We start from the raw sequence: 17,387 nt of genomic DNA on the forward strand, positions 1-17,387 counted from the left end.
TCCAGCTTTTCTGCCCTGCTTTTTCCCCATCTTTGTGGTTTTATCTGCCTCTGGTCTTTGATGATGGTGACGTACTGCTGGGGTTTTGGTATAGGTGTCCTTCCTGTTTGATAGTTTTCCTTCTGGCAGACAGGACCCTCAGCTATAGGTCTGTTGGAGATTGCTTGAGGTCCACTCCAGACCCTGTTTGCCTGGGTATCAGCAGCAGAGGTTGCAGAAGATAGAATATTGCTGAACAGCGAGTGCACCTGTCTGATTCTTGCTTTGGAAGCTTCCTCTCAGGGGTGTACTCCACCCTGTGAGGTGTGGGGTGTCAGACTGCCCCTAGTGGGGGATGTCTCCCAGTTAGGCTACTCAGGGGTCAGAGACCCACTTGAGCAGGCAGTCTGCCCCTTCTCAGATCTCAGCCTCCGTGTTGGGAGATCCACTGCTCTCTTCAAAGCTGTCAGACAGAGTCGTTCATGTCTGCACAGGCCTTTGCTGCTTTAGTTGTGCCCTGTCCCCAGAGGTGGAGTCTACAGAGACAGGCAGGTTTCCTTGAGCTGCTGTGAGCTCCACCCAGTTCGAGCTTCCCAGCGGCTTTGTTTACCTACTTAAGCCTCAGGAATGGCGGGCGCCCCTCCCCCAGCCTCGCTGCTGCCTTGTGGTTAGATTGCCGCAGACTGCTGTGTTAGCAAGGAGGGAGGCTCTGTGGGTGTGGGACCCTCCCGGCCAGGTGTGGGATATATTCTCCTGGTGTGCCAGTGTGCTTACAGCGCAGTATTGGGGTGGGAGTTACCCGATTTTCCAGGTGTTGTGTGTCTCAGTTCCCCTGGCTAGGAAAAGGGACTCCCTTCCCCCTTGCGCTTCCCAGGTGAGGCGATGCCTCGCCCTGCTTCAGCTCTCGCTGGTCAGGCTGCAGCAGCTGACCAGCACCAATTGTCCAGCACTCCCGAGTGAGATGACCCCAGTACCTCAGTTGAAAATGCAGAAATCACCGGTCTTCTGTGTCGCTCGCACTGGGAGATGGAGACTGGAGCTGTTCCTATTCGGCCATCTTGCTCCGCCCCCCTCATTTACCTTCTTGATACGATTTGCATGATTGGAAATTGGAGAGAAGAAATTTCGTGGAGGAACAGAAGAAAAAGATATAGCTCCTATATTTGTTAGCACTTCTCAGTAGTTTATGAACTCCCTGTCAAATATTTGGGTGGGATGTCAAAAAATAATAATTCTATTGGCATGGCTGGGCAGGTAAGGGTCAAAATGAACCTGAAGCTTAAACTTCAAGAGATTATAATTTTATGAGCTATGTAACTGCCTGTCTTTTCTCTTCTTTTTTGTATATGCTTAAAAATATTAATTTATTTATTTTGGCTGTTAGTTTTCTAGGCCTGAGGTAGCAAAGAACCACAAACTACGTGGCTTAAAACAACAGACATGTATTGTCTCAGAGTTCTGGAGGTTAGGAGTCCAAAATCAAGGTGTTGGTAGAACCATGATCCCTTTGAAACATGTAGGGGAATCCTTCCTTGCCTCTTCTTAGCTTTTGTTGCTCTCTCAGCAATCCTTGGCATTCCTTGGCTTGCGGCTACAGCACTCAGTCACTGGCTCCATTACCCAATGGTGTTCTCTATGTGTCTGGTGTCTCTTCTTATAAGGACACTAATCATATTGAATTAGGGCCCACCCTACACCAGCAAAACCTCACCTTAACTAATTACATCTCTCATGTCCTTATTTCCAAATAAAGTAACATTCTGAGGTACTTACTGGGGGTTAGGATTTCAACATATCTTTTTGCAAGAATATATCCAATCCATAACAGATTATAAAAGTGATATATGTGGCCGGACACAGTGGCTCACGTCTGTCATCCCAGCACTTTGGGAGGCCGAGGCGAGTGGATCACCTGAGGTTGGGAGTTCGAGACCAGCCTGACCAACATGGTGAAACCCCGTCTCTATTAAAACTACAATAGGCCGGGCGTGGTGGTCCACGTCTGTTATCCCAGCACTTTGGGAGGCCGAGGCGGGTGGATCACGAGGTCAGGAGATCAAGACCATCTTGGTTAACATGGTGAAACCCTGTCTCTACAAAAAAATTAGCCGGGGGTGGTGGTGGGCACCTGTAGTCCCAGCTGCTCGGGAGGCTGAGGCAGGAGAATGGCGTGAACCCAGGAGGTGGAGCTTGCAGTGAGCTGAGATCATGCCACTGCACTCTAGCCTGAGTGACAGAGCAAGACTCCGTCTCAAAAAAAAAAAAACAAAAAAAACTACAACAATTAGTCAGGCGTGCTGGTGGGTGCCTGTAATCCCAGCTACTTGGGAGGCTGAGACAGGAGAATCGCTTGAACCCAGGAGGCAGAGGTTCCAGTGAGCCAAGATAGTGCCATTGCACTCCAGCCTGAGCGATAAGAGTGAAACTGTTTAAAAAAAAAAAAGTGATATATGCTTATTTAGAATAATTCAAATAATACAATAATCTGCAAAATACAAAAATAAAGTTACCCGCCCTTACCTCTTCCCTAATTCCTGGAAATAATCACTGTTAAAAATCTGTGTATACTTCCCAATTTTCCCATATACAAACATATAGATGAACTCAGTGTATATATCTACGTATATATTAAAGATAATTAACAACTTACATATATCTCTCCAAGTTTCATATCATGAATATCTTTCTATTTCAGTATATTAGGAGATAATAATGATTGGCATTTACTGAGAGGCATTTACCTACACACTAGGTCTTTATTACCTGCTTTCCATAAATAATTGTATTTAATCTTTATAACAGCCCTATGAGGTAGGTACAATTTCAGACCCCATTTCACAGACCAGTAAAGAAAGGAACAGAGAGGTTAAAGTAACTTGTCCAAAACCATACAGTTAATAAGTGGTAGAAGTGAGATTTGATCCCATTGACTGATGCTAAAGCCTGTGATCTTAACCGCTATACTATATTATCCACATGGCATTTCATTTTATAGTTGTTTCTCATTGAAAGAACTTAAAAATAATAGAGACATTCACATCTGTCACTTTGTGATGTCACTCACAGAAGATTACCATTTGTACTCTACCTAAAGTAAATGAAACATTCAGATGTTAAACACATCGTTGGCTGTCAATTATCCCTGGGGTAATTACCTGTTTCCAGATAATTTTATGTATTTAATATTTGTGGTTTTACTTACTTATTATTCAACATTTAATGAGCACTTCTTTGGACTGATAATCTTACCACAGAGTAGAAAATAATACACTACATTTTTTGTTCTCAAAGTATTGATGGGAGAGAAAACTATGTAAACAATAATTGAAAAATAATATTAGAGTTGTCTTGGGAGTATGAAGAAGCGAGTAACCAACTTCAGGGTGGGTTTGTTGGGAAATATTGAAAAACTGAGGTCTTGATAAGTCACACGAGTCTTCAATAATTTGAGCAGGTGTTGTCAGGTGGATGGGGGTAAAGGAAGGTGGGGGTTGGTGGGTGTGGTCAATTCTGAAATGGCTCCTCATAATCCCAACCTCCTAACAGTTGCATCTTTGTGTAATTCCAACTTGTTCAGAGTGGGCTAAACCTAGTGGCCTACACAATAGAAAATGGCAAAGATGATGGGATATCAATTTAGTGATTAGGTTATGTAAGATTGTGAACTTCATCTTGCAAAAAGACTCTCTCTACTGTTGGCTTTGATGAAGCAGCTGCCATACTTAAGAGGCAGCTGCCTATAGAGAAGCCATGGTAGTAAGGAACTAAAAGAGGCCTCTGGCCAACAGCTAGTTAGGAATGAAGGCCTTGAGAAATTAAATTCTGCCAACAACCACTGAGTGAATATAGAAGCAGATCCTTCCCCAGTTGAGCCTTCAGATGAGACTGTAGTCCTGACTGACACCTTTATTGCAGTCTGTGAGACACTCTGAAGCAAAGGACCCAGCATGGCCATGCCCAGGTTTCTAACCTACAGAAACTGTGAAATAATAAATGTGTATTGTTTTAAGCCATTAAATTTGTGCTAATTTGTTATGTAACAATAGATAGCTGATGCAGTGTGTTTTATAAGCAGTGAGAATTGTGTAAAACACATGTGTCCATGCACATACACATCATGCTCATGCACATAGGTGTGAAACATCCTGCTATGCCTTGGTAGCATAGTATAGCTGAAACTTAGAGCACAAAGGTGACCAAGCTAAAGGAGGCTGGAAAGGAGGCTCAACATATGACCACAAAGGATACTTATGTCAAGTTAGTATGTTTGGACTTTAGGTAGTCTTGTATTGTTGAAGGCTGTTGTGGCTAATCATTTCTGAGTATTAAAAAACACACTTGGGAAGCTGGATTATAGATGTGCAAGAATTCAGGCAGGGAGTCTTTTGGAATGGTGATAATGGACAGGTAATAGGAACATGAGTCAGGGTAGTGGGGAAAGAAGACCCAGGATAAGAGTTTTGAGTAGTATTTCAGTTCACTCATCAGATTTTAATGGATGGGACTGTGAGGGAGGATAATGGCCAGGAATTTTGCTACATGACTATAAGAATTTTGGAGTCATGTATTATGAAAAGTCAGTTTTGAATGATAGATAATGAGATCAATTTATCCAGGATGAATTTGAGTTATCAGTGGGAGATTTCTCCTGGTGTGCTGATACGGGCTTGAAGGTCAAGAAAAAGATCTTGCCTAAAGAATATATGAAAAGCAGTAAACACACTTGAAGGAGTAGAATTTACCAGAACAGCAAGTAAAATGAAAAGCAAAGATAATGCATGACAAATCACAGGATTCAAATACGTAATGGAGGAACAAAATACAGACGACCAGCCAAAGAGACAGCAAAGGAATAGAGAAAAAGCTGAAGAACAGAGAGGGAAGTAGGTACAGCATCTCAAGAGGACAGCTGTCAACAGTATTAAATGCTTTTGAGAAGCCATACATGATTAGCACTGCATAGTATTCACTAACTTCAGTGAGTTCAGTGATAATTTAGTTACCTTGTTATACGTGTCCTTAAAGTTGCACAATTATTTCAGCATTGTTGAAAATTCTAATGCCTTAGGATTGTGATAAGACTAATCATTGTAAATGATTTCTCCCCTCCCATTCCCAGGTCATGAATATTATTATTAAGGGTCAGTTCTGGTACCAATCATTGGGCCTGGAATAAATAACGTCATTCCATGCTGGGAAATGGCCTTATTCTTCTGATAGCTTGACAAGTGTTTAATCATCCTTACACCATGCAGAGCCAGAAATAATTATTTGATTTACATGAAGTCTATAAGTGATATTAGATAACAAATAATTCTCAGTGGGAGTAAAATATGGTAGGTCTTTTAGTAGCTAAATATTTTAGGTTGTCACACAAAAGGCTGTCCTTTGTTGAAACAATACCACAAAAGTTAATTTTAGTAAATCAAATTCCAAGCTGGTTATTTGAATAGAAAAGGAAGTCATTGAAATGGATTCAGGTAATTAAATGTTGGGTGAGTATATGCCTACATCAGTTTTCCATGTCGGGTAGGCCATTTATTTTTAGATGACATGAACTCAAGTACCTGTTTATTAGGAATGATGACAAATAAATAATGAAGCAAGTGCCTCTGAGAAACACCTACTCGAGTGAGGTAGTAACAGTATTGAAATTATTTTATGTATTTTTGACTGATAATTAAACTAACTTTCATGAGTCCCATCATTTTACTTACCAGTCATTTAACTTGCACAGAATGTTTTGGACATGTTAAGCCAACCTACCTGGAATTACCTGATTTTAGTTAACTTATCAATCTATTCTACTATGTCATAAAACACACACTTTTAGACAAGGTATCTCTCTCTTTACAGAGTCTCATTTTATAAACTCCAACCTTACAGGGAATAGATTAATGATGCTAAGGAAAAATATATTGAACACATTGATAGTTTTGATTATGTCTTTTAACTCATGTTTGAGACCATAGGGTAAAGCTAGCTGCTTGGTTTTCAGTTATTTTACTTACATAGGATAAAAGAATAAGTGGCTCAATTTTAGAGTGATTAATTTTATTAACTCTCCTCTGTACCATTTCTAAACCAACTGGAGGAAAAATTGCAATTAAGGTAGAATATCTGGGGATGTAAAATATACTCTCAGATGTGAAAGGACCATATCACCAAGGTTACTCAGGAAAGCATTGATTTAATATTCAAATAATACATGAATGCTCATCTCCTTTCATTCAAGTATTCTCAAAGGAATTAGCACTATCGAAGGAGAATCTTACCTATTTAAGGAAGTGGATTTGATGACTTCCCTCAGTTAACTTTCTAATGTTTATCAATTCTTTTTTTTTTTTTTTTTTTTGAGACAGAGTCTCGCCTTGTCCCCCAGGCTGGAGTGCAGTGGCGCGATCTGGGTTCACTGCAACCTCCACCTCCCGGGTTCAAGGGATTCTCCTGCTTCAGCCTCCTGAGTAGCTGGGACTACAGGAGCACACCACCATGCTCGACTAATTTTTGCATTTTTAGTAGAGACGGGGTTTCACCATGTTGGCCAGGATGGTCTCTATCTCCTGACCTTTTGATCCACCTGCCTTGGCCTCCCAAAGTGCTGGGATTACAGGCGTGAGCCCGTGCGCCCGGCCTATCAAGTCTTAATCTGCAATATTTTTGATATCTAAATCCAGCAGTGTTTATTTTCAATAAAAGTACATTAAAAATTTTTACATCTGTGGGACCTAATATATATATATGACAGATAGACACAGATATAGGTAGTTGCATTTTTTCGTGTTTTTTTGAGAGACAAGTTCTCGCTCTGTTGTCCAGGCTGGAGTACAGCTGTGTGATCATAGCTCACTACAACCTGAAACTCCTGGGTTTAAGTGATCCACCTGCCTCAGCCTCCCAAGTAGACAGGACTACAGGTGTGAACCACCATACCCAGCTAATTAAAAAATAATTTGGTAGAAATGGGTCTCACTATGTTACCCAGGCTAGTCTCAAACTCCTGGCCTCAAGTGATCTTCCCACCTCGGTCTCCCAAAACACTGGGATTACAGGTTTGGGCCACCACACAGAGCGTCCATTTTTCCATATTTTTGAAGTTACATGCCTAAAAGTAAAATCACTTGTTAGAACGCTTAATTTTTATTTTAGAACATGTATTTATGTTATCATAAAATATATGTTCTTCCTCAGGTATTATGGTACATTGTCTTTTAAATGGATAAGAACAGATACTACACTTGATCTTAGCCAAAAGGCCAAGAAGCCATTAAATTGTCTTTTAAAGGATAACTACCATATTCAGTAGTAAATTTATACATATAGTTGTTTTCCACATTGTTTTTGCAGGAACATCAGATATATTCAGTAATGATAAGCATTTATTTATTTTGGTTAGTATATGATAATTTATTTAATGGCTGTCTCCACTGTAGAGTGAACATTTTAGAAGGAATTATACCTAATTTATTTACAGCTGTATCAATATTTTGTGACCACATAGTAGGCTTTTAGTCCATATTTGTTGAAATATTAACTAGGATCTAGATTTAGATTACCACTTGCTCTGATATAATCCACATATTCAGGTTCTATTTCATATGTGTATATATATGTATATATGTGTGTATATGTATATTAATTTCAGAACAAAGCAAGCATTTGACTTTTTAATACAAAAATAACAAGAGACTAGAGTTGAAGAGATCAACTACTTTAACTCTTCATGCATAGCTTTTAGCAAACATTGGATTTCTGCTGATTCAAAGTTATTGTTTGAGAACCAATTCTCAATTTATGGATGATGCTTAGTAACCTATTCTGGATCAGCGATTCTTATCCTTTTTTTCAATGAGATACCTGAGATAAATGGCAGGCACATATGTTTCGTTCCATGGCTATAACTACACCAGCTAGACTGTGGCTCTAATTCTATCACTCTTCCTCATGAAAAATAGCATTTATCAGATTGTAAAAATCTTAGGGTGATGTAATAATAGAATATATCTAAGTAGATTCTAATTGGTTAAAAACTAAGTTGTTCACAAAAATGAACTTTAATTATTTTTACCAAATTAGAAATACCTCATCATTACACTTGCAGGTGTATCAATACCTAAGGAGGGAAAGACCTACTGACCTAATGAAATACTGTGTATTCCTTTGAAAGTTCCAAAAATGTATCTTATATGAGGCTCATAATCTTTGTTTCCTAGTGTGGCCATTAATAAATATCTGTAATGACTAAAAATGATTTTTTTCTCAAAATTATACCATAGCTATTCATATTATAAATTTAACCTGAAAATTAAATATCTTTTGATACGCAACTCAATGTAAGTACTTACTCACAATTATTTGTTTCCTAAACATTGATTCTTGATATGTCAAGTGAAAAATAGCTATGAATACAAAGTCATGGACTATTTTCTGAAGAAAAAGTGGAAAATAGGACAGAGGATACAAATATGAAGCATCTTATGTCTAATCAATTTACCATCTGCTTCTTAATGCTTCATGTTCTTATGTTACCCAGCTTTTCTTAAAATAGAAACAAAAAGTTTTCTAAGAAGGAAAAGATAACTTCAAAGGGAAAGTGACACATAAAGGAGGCTCTTTGGGTAAGGAGATGGAGAATTGAGGTGTCACAAGGAAATAATGGAATGATTGCCTCCTCTGAGAAGATTCTGGATGTGCTCAGGAAGAAATGCAGTTACCAGAAAACTAAACCAAGCCACCAGTGAAGGGCAGAAAAGAGAAAGTCCAACACTCCAGAGTTAAGAAGAGGGTCCATGTATCAGGAAATAAGGGTCAGGATAGAAGCCTAGTGGCTTTGGAGATTAGAAGATTCCACATACCCCCACATAAAAGAGTTAGAAGGAACACTCACTATTCCCAAATAGCTTTCAAGAGAGTGGAATATCATAAGGTCTCTGCCACCACATAGACATTTCCAAATTAATATTAGCACATGATGTTTTCTGTTAACCACGACACTTCCTAAACATTGTATTGAATGGTTTTAACAAAGAAAGTCTGGCTGTCTGAGAGCTGCATAAAGTTTCAAACCTAAGTGATTCCTTCTGATTGACATTTTATTGGTGGTGGTGGTGCTGATGTCTTGTTTTGTTTGTTTTCTTTTATCATGGACATTTACAACACAAAAGATTGTATATAGTATGCATGATTTGGAAGCTTCAGTGAGAGCATTTTAATTTTTAAAATTACTGAACTTTTCAACATAAAAATTGCTTATTTAACTCATACCTCATTTCAAAGGGAGTTTATATAATTTATGTGAGAGGAATACATTCAGACCAATCATTATTCAAACAGCTTAAGAATATTTAGAATACATGGTTTCTTTTGTCTATATAATGTTTATATAATGTTTCAGTTCCATACTACACTTTAAAAATGGTGACAAAAATTTAAAGCCAATATATTTCACTGGCAGCTTAAGTTGTACTTTGACCTGGCTAGGGAGTCAGTATAATGTTAAGAGTAAGTTTAACAATATCCCCTAAGGGATCCCACAGAATAGGCCCAAATCCTATTTCATGGCCTACAAGGCGACTCCTAGTCTGGGCTCCATCTCCCTTTACAATTTCATTGCAATGCTGCTTCTTGCATGCCCTCCAATTTAGCAACTCAAACTTTCGGTAATTTCCCATCAATTTATTCTCCCTTTCATTTCTTCCTAATTTTGCTCACTATATGTCCTTTGTTTAAATTCTCTTTCTATTCTTTCTTTACATGATGAAGTCATCTTTATATTTTAGATTTTAACAAAAATATCAATTTGTCTCCAGACTTTTCTTAAATGACTCTGAAGGAAAACAGAAAGGCAGTATGGCCTGGGGGCCAAAAATCTAGGTTTTGAACCCATATTTCCTGAGTTAAAATCTTAGCTCCACTGCCAACTAGCCCCATGGGGCTTTGGATAAGATGCATTATATCTTAGAGTCTAAAAGTATGGAAGTAATATCCATTCCCTCTCACTCTGTTAGTACGTTTAAAGCACTTAAAGGAGAATGTGACCCACAGTAATTACTCAGTTAAGATTAGCTGTGATAATTATTACTTCCCAAAGAAAAATTAATGGCATCATCAACTGTGTCTCCATATACTAATTGCATAGCTCTACTATTGTACATTTTATTGGATTAGAGTTCAACATGTTCACATCCAGCCTTCTTACTAGGTTTAAATTCTATTGTGTGTTTCCGGAAAATGTTTGATGATCAAATGTGCTTTTCGAATGATCTGTCCATTATACTAGTTGCCATCGATGATATCTTTTTATGGAAAAAAGGAAAAAGGATATCTTCATGAAGGTTGGAGGCATTCACCACATACTCTGGAATATACTTGGCATTATGAACAGTGAAACTAATGGCATGTAATCTACACATTCTGTTACAGTTGTTGTTTCTGGCTTTAGAAGTGTCCCAACAGCACATGACAGTAATGAAATCATGGAGGTAGTAGAGAGAAGAATTACTCTTTAGTAATCATATCTTAACATGTTAAATTGTAAAATATAACATTAAAATATCCATGAAATCTCTTAAGATTGGGGGAGAAAAACCAAGCTTTTGAAATGGCCTAATTTGTTTTGTAAGTTGCCACATCTGCCAGTGATGTCAAATGTGGAGATGAAGGCTTGCAATAAGATAACTAGTCACAATTACTCTTATAAATGTCTCCTATATCATACAAAATAGCTTATAAAATATCATACAAAATATCATACAAAATAGCTTACTCTTATAAATGTCTCCTGTATCATACAAAATAGCTTATGAATTGACTTAATTTACTATTTTTTCTTAAAGCCACTTTTTCCTCTTTTTACAACTAGAAGTGACTAAGAAAGTATTTGGAAGACCAAAGCATTTCTATACTTTTCATCCATTTAGTTCCAATTTCCAAAAGATAACCTAGACCTCAAGGGACAGATGGCTCTCCAAAAATCTTTTTACATGGAATTTGTGTTGAAATGAAGTCATTTCAGGATGACTCCATTGTAACTTTGTAGTCTTCCTAATGAGCTGGCACACTGCACAAGGGAGATAGCTGCTAGAAAGCTCAGGGTGTTCAATAAGAGCCCTCTTGATAAATAAATAAATATGCATTATTTATGCCATCATGGACACGCCAATGGAATAATGGTATTTTCAATTTTATTGGCAGAGTATTTGGAATTTACTTTTAATTGGCATGAAATATTATTGTTGTATAAAACATTTATATTCACCATAACAACATATTTATCATATCAGACTCACATCTAATTAAGGCTGTCTCGGCTTCGGAAATTCACAATGGAGTAAGAGCAAAGAGCGCATAGCCATCCAAACAGCCCAGTAGCCAGAGCATCAAGCTGTTCGAGTCCCTTCATCACCTCTCAATTCTGAAACAGCTACATAATTAAAGCCAATATTATGTGCTTGATTATCCAGTGGGTTCTATCCTGAATTACCTCAATTCAGTTCAGCCTTTGTGTGTGGAGTCTGATCATATGGCTATTTCAACCATTATTTATTGAGGGCCTATTATGTTTCACTTGCTGGCCTGGTGCTTTGGCTATATCACTGGAAAAGACCAGCCTAATAGTTTATTGTTGTTTTTTTAAATATAGGGTTTCATGATTAGTAAAGTATGAGCTTTCAGCTGGGTGCAGCAGCTCACGCCTGTAATTCCAGCACTTTGGAAGGCCAAGACTGGTAGATCACTTGAGGCCAGTAGTTCAAGACCAGCCTGGCCAACAGGGCAAAAACCCATCTCTATTAAAAATACAAAAATTAGCCAGGCATGGTGGCACATGCCTGTAATGCCAGCTACTTGGGAGGCTGAGGCGTGAGAATCACTTGAACTCAGGAGTCGGAGGTTGCAATGAGCTGAGATCGTGCCACTGCACTCCAGTCTGGGTGACAGAGTGAGAATTTGTCTCAAAAAAAAAAAAAAATGAGCTTTTTCCTGGACTGTCTGATACTAAATGTTTCACAAAGAGAGTCATTCAATATATTATCAAATATCTTATGAAACCTCAAAACACCCAGGAATATTTTTTGGTAATTCTTTGGCTTCTTTTCCTTACAAGTTTTGAATTCCTTTACAGAAACTTGCTTCACACATACGCAGAGAGAAAAATTCTTTTTATTGCAAAGAAATGACTCATTCAGAAAACTATTCATTAAATTATGCTTATTATCAAATTTCTAAGTTCTTTCCTTATAATAAAATTATTTCCCTAAATGATACATTTTGCTAATGTATTAATATTTCAAAAGATTTCTCTGCACTTAGCAAAAAAATCTTAAAATTTATTATAATTTCTCAGCAAATTATTACAGTTTGAAGAATAGAAGCATTTTAACAGTATGCTATTTAGAAATTTACATATTGCTAGTTAATTCTACAAGTGCCAAAATATGCCACCATTATTAATATTTCTCTTATTTGGGGAACTCAGATTACAAAGAGAAAACGTGAATTAAGAAACATTATACTATCTCGACAATTGTATTAATATGTAAAATAATAAGCTAGGAATTTTGATATCTAAAAATAATGTTTATCTTAGCAATGACTGTGTATGCATAGAAAAAAATCATGAAGAACATGGCAGTTTTAAGCGCAGAGAACAAAAATAACTTGATAGTGACCATATGTATAGAAAAAAATCATGAAGAACATGGCAGTTTTACATGCGGAGAATGAAAATAACTTGATAGTGACCAAAACCTACATTGGTATGGTAGACAGCAGAGACTCGACTTTAAAGCACACATTTTAAATGAAGTATATATTCCTCGTCAGCAGTATACTTTTATATATAGGAGTGAAGGCCAAAATTATTTAAAAATTAAAGAATAGGGCTGGGTATGTTGGCTCATGCCTGTAATCCCAGTACTTTGGGAGGCCGAGGTGGGTGGATCACCTGAGGTGAGGAGTTCGAGACCAGCCTGGCCAACATGGTGAAACCCTGTCTCTACTAAAAATACAAAAATTAGACGGGCGTGTTGGTGGATGCCTGTAATCCCAGCTACTTGGGAGGCTGAGACAGAAGAATCGCTTGAACCCAGGAGGCAGAGGTTGCAGTGAGCCAAGACTGAGCCATTGCACTCCAGCCTGGGCAAGAAGAGCCAAACTCCATCTCACACACACACACACAAAATAAATAAAATTAAATTAAGGAATAAAGAGAAGGGTCATTTTTGCCCCTGCAAAGACTGGATAATTCTTGTCTTACCTTCCTGAATTTATTACTGTCATGTACTCTTGAGACACTTCTAAACAGGCTTACTCTCAGATGTCACACACAGAATTCCCTTTATGATAATGATTTTCAGAAAATAAGATGACTTTCAGGGAATTGGACTTGGAAGAACTAATGTATTCCTAGCATTTAGCATTTGTGATATTTAATGATAGCACCCTATTTATCATGAGGAATTTTCTGCAGCCAAGAATCCATCACCAAATACTTACCCTATGCTGTTAAGGTTTTTAAAAGGAAATGGATTCAATATCATTCTCTACTTAGTCTCTTTCATATGAATGGTAGAGTCATGATGCTCCCGTCTTTAGCTCTATTTAAGAGTTAGAATGACATCTCATGGTAGTGCGAATGTGATAATTTCTGGCTTTTTTTTCCTACTAGAGATTTACCTAATAACATCTATATTTTTATAGTTACTTTGATTTCTGGTCAATAATTTCAAATTTCATGCTAACTTTATTCTGTTGCATTGGTTTGCACCTCAATGACCATTGTATTCCCCATTTTCAATTTATTTCTATCACAAATTATTTCTTTCAAGGAATATTGTCAGATTTGAAAATTTTAAAAAACGAGTCATTTTTAATCACTGAATATGGTGAGGCAAAGCAGCTTTTATTTATTATATAATTGAAATTACTTACATGATTAAGCTTTGCTGAGTTGAAGAAATCTGCACTGGCCAATTCAATCAGCCTGACCAGAAATGGTGAAAAACTAAACAGTGAATCAATCACACATGTACTTTTTTCTAGCTTCTTAGTTCAACTATGATTTTATAAATGATAATTACCCAGCAAATATAAATATGAATCAAGGAATATTTTCTAAATGTTATAGTTAAAACAAAGAAGATCCTTAAGGTGTTCACTTTGAAAGTGGACCAAAATATAAAAACAATTGTAAATAGGGACAAAGGCTTAGAGGTATGCAGAGAGAGTAATGGCAGATAATTCTATTCTAAGTTGCTATTTTCACATCCATTTACGCCTGGCCTTTGTAGCTCTTTTTCCTTCTAGAATGGATGCAAATTATTTAAAGGGTCTTTGGACTTTTTTGCATCATACTTAACAACATTGTCACAAGGGGGAAAAGAAACAATAGCACTCCTCCAAAACATCATCCTGAGTTTCAACAGAAAACATACAAGAAGTGTTATTGCTTCCTTAAACTAATACCTATACATTTTTTCTAATGAGTGAAGGTTATGCTCCGGTTCAGCTTATTGCAAACAAACTCAATTGTTGGAAAAAATCAATAATGCTGAACAACAACAAAAAATACTAAGGCAGTGATAGGGCTGCTTGATGAGAGAATGTATGGAACGTCTGTGCTTGCAATGTTGTTCATTCATTCATGTATTTGCAGTAATGAGAAAAGCTCTATTACCTTTCAGAAACAAGAACTTAAGCACTGGTTCCTTCCTCCTCAGTGTGCTATTTGTATGTGTGTGCTTGTAGGCAATCTGCTCCAATGGAAAATTAATGCTAACCTCATATAATAGCATGAAGGCAAGCTAGGTATTGCAAACAAAGTTAAAAAGACAAAGACCTTGTCTGGGTGCAGTGGCTCATGCCTGTAATCCTAGCACTTTGGGAGGCCAAGACAGAAAGATCACGAGGTCAGGAGATAGAGACCATTCTGGTCAACATGGTGGAACCCCGTCTCTACTAAAAATACAAAAATTAGCTGGGCATGGTGGTGTGTGCCTGTGATCCCAGCTACTCAGGAGGCTGAGGAGGAGAATCACTTGAACTAGGGAGTCAGAGCTTGCAGTGAGCTGAGATCGCGCCACTGCACTCCAGCCTGGTGACAGAGCGAGGCTCCGTCTCACAAAAATAAAAATGAAAAAAGAGAAAGACCTTTTATCTCATCAATTGCTTTTCCTAAAGTAAATTACATTAGAAGGCAGCAGCATTATATTTGCCCATAGTTTAATATTGATTAAGAAGCTTTTACTTGTAAAGTTGACCAAAAACATAATAATGATTGTAGTACTCTTTTATGACCCCAAACACATTACAAAGCATTGTGTGTATAGATATGATTTATATATAAATTTATTATATATAATATAGAACTTTGTGATATATTAATTATATGTAAAATTTTTAATTATAAGATTTTCATGTATAATTTAAACGAATAAACATGCATTTATGTTAATAGAAATACATTATATTAATATGTAATATGTAAATAGTATATAAACACATTATATCATATTAGTTTATATTATCTTCAATACTGTCATATTATATAAGTGTTAATTATATATGCCATATATAAATGTATTTATAAAATTATCATGTATAAGTGCCAGTTTTACACACTTTCAAGTGAAGGGATAGGATTCAGAGAGGTTAGCTGATTTGCTCAAGGTCACACAACTAAGAAAGGGCAGGGCTGGAACTAGAATGTAAATCTGAAGTTCTCTTACACTTTTAATCTTGCTCCATGCTACACCACTTTTCCTGTCAAATCCAGAAAAAGAGGAAAAATGCAGGTTGATTGTATATATTAGTAACCCAGTCTAAAGAGTCATATTTGAAGTGTGATAACAGTATTCACTATTATTAATCATCAAAGAGCTAATAGTGTTCGTTTTTATTAAGATGACATCTGGTTGCAATGCTGGACCAACCCGTATGTTTCATTGGTTCAATTCATGATTTTGAGCCTTTTTTTTCCATTCTGTTTCATTTTATAGAAAGCTGTTGCATAGGTAGTTGTATAAAGAGTTTTTTGTTTATGTGTTTGTTTTTAGTATCAGTTTTTTTTCCCCACTATTTACTTTGTATCAGAAAAGAGCAGATTGGTTTTAGGGTCATAGCCATGTTTTTTCTTCAGGTCCCTAAAGAATCTAATTCTGACCTTAGCTCCATTTACATCATGGTTTGGCCATGAATTATATTAGCTAATATGTTCTTTGTGAGTCTTAAGGTAAATGACCTGAAAAAAAATTCAATACTTATTCAAGTATACTCCTGTTTCATTTTCAGTAGTCAATACAAATTAATTTACCTGAGTTTTCATTATAATGTAGGTTTAAGAAACATCAAGTAGAACTGTCAGAGGCACTATCTTATCTTCTTAGCACCCATACATGGTTTTCCTCTTCCACAAATAATATGTACATAGTTTCTGTATGAGGGTAGCTTTCCTACCTGTTTCCTAATAATGTACAAGAACCTGGACATGAATATACAAAGCTGCTTTGTCTATTAGTCTCTTGGGAAAGAGAAAACGATTTCAGAATGATAAAAGGAAAGTTTTGTGAGATGGCTGAAATGCATCAATGCTGTACTAGTTAAGAGATTGTATTTGGTCAATGAAGAGACATGAGGCTTTTCTTTCTTTTCTTTTTTTTTTTGGACAGAGTCTCACTCTATCGCCCAGGCTAGAGTGCTGTGGCGTGATCTCAGCCTGCTGCAACCTTCACCTCTCAGGTCAGGTGATTCTCCTGCCTAAGTCTCTCAAGTAGCTGGGATTACAGGCACATACCACCATGCCTGGCTAATTTTTTTATTTTTATTACAGACGGGATTTCGCCATGTTGGCCAGGATGGTCTTGAACTCCTGACCTCAGGTGATCCGCCCACCTCAGCCTCCCAAAGTGAGGGATTACAGGTGTGAGCCACCGTGCCCAGCCAAGATATGAGGCTTTTGTCATTCAATCTATGACTGCAGACTGTCCCAAGAATGTAGGAAGCTTTCAGAGTTGCTCCTAGTTAAAAACCCCTCATTTGTAAGATTCATATGCCAGACCTTAGGTCTCTGCTTTATTCTTGTAATAGCCGAAGGGAAAATAAATCTGTTGAAATAAACCTACCAATCATTGTTTAAAGTGATGGGAATAAGTTCCACAAGTGCCAAAATATGCCACCATTATCCATTCCACAGATATGCCACAGCTGTGTGCTCACACAGTATGTCTGCTGGACTCACAATCCTAGTTGGATCTGTCCTTAATTTTCAAATTAAAATTTTAAAGATGATTGTTGACTCAAATATAACTAAGAAGAATCCTCTGTGGCTGGAAATGGAATTTTAATTTTAATTTTGGAAAACTAAACAGATTCTAAAAGAATGAAGTAACACAAATAAATTGTTTACAATTGCC

General features: G+C 37.1%; 1 protein-coding gene and 1 pseudogene across 1 annotated transcript in view; both read right to left on the reverse strand.

Annotated features, from left to right (window-relative positions):
• Positions 1 to 17,387, reverse strand: part of IL1RAPL1 (interleukin 1 receptor accessory protein like 1) — a 1,416,649-nt gene that overhangs the window by 223,033 nt on the left and 1,176,229 nt on the right. The gene's annotated exons all lie outside the window — the stretch shown is intronic.
• Positions 7,132 to 7,247, reverse strand: LOC111536605 (annotated as a pseudogene).

The sequence above is a fragment of the Piliocolobus tephrosceles genome, chromosome 12 (assembly GCF_002776525.5).
Source record: "Piliocolobus tephrosceles isolate RC106 chromosome 12, ASM277652v3, whole genome shotgun sequence".
In the NCBI taxonomy this organism is placed as follows: Eukaryota; Metazoa; Chordata; class Mammalia; order Primates; family Cercopithecidae; genus Piliocolobus; species Piliocolobus tephrosceles.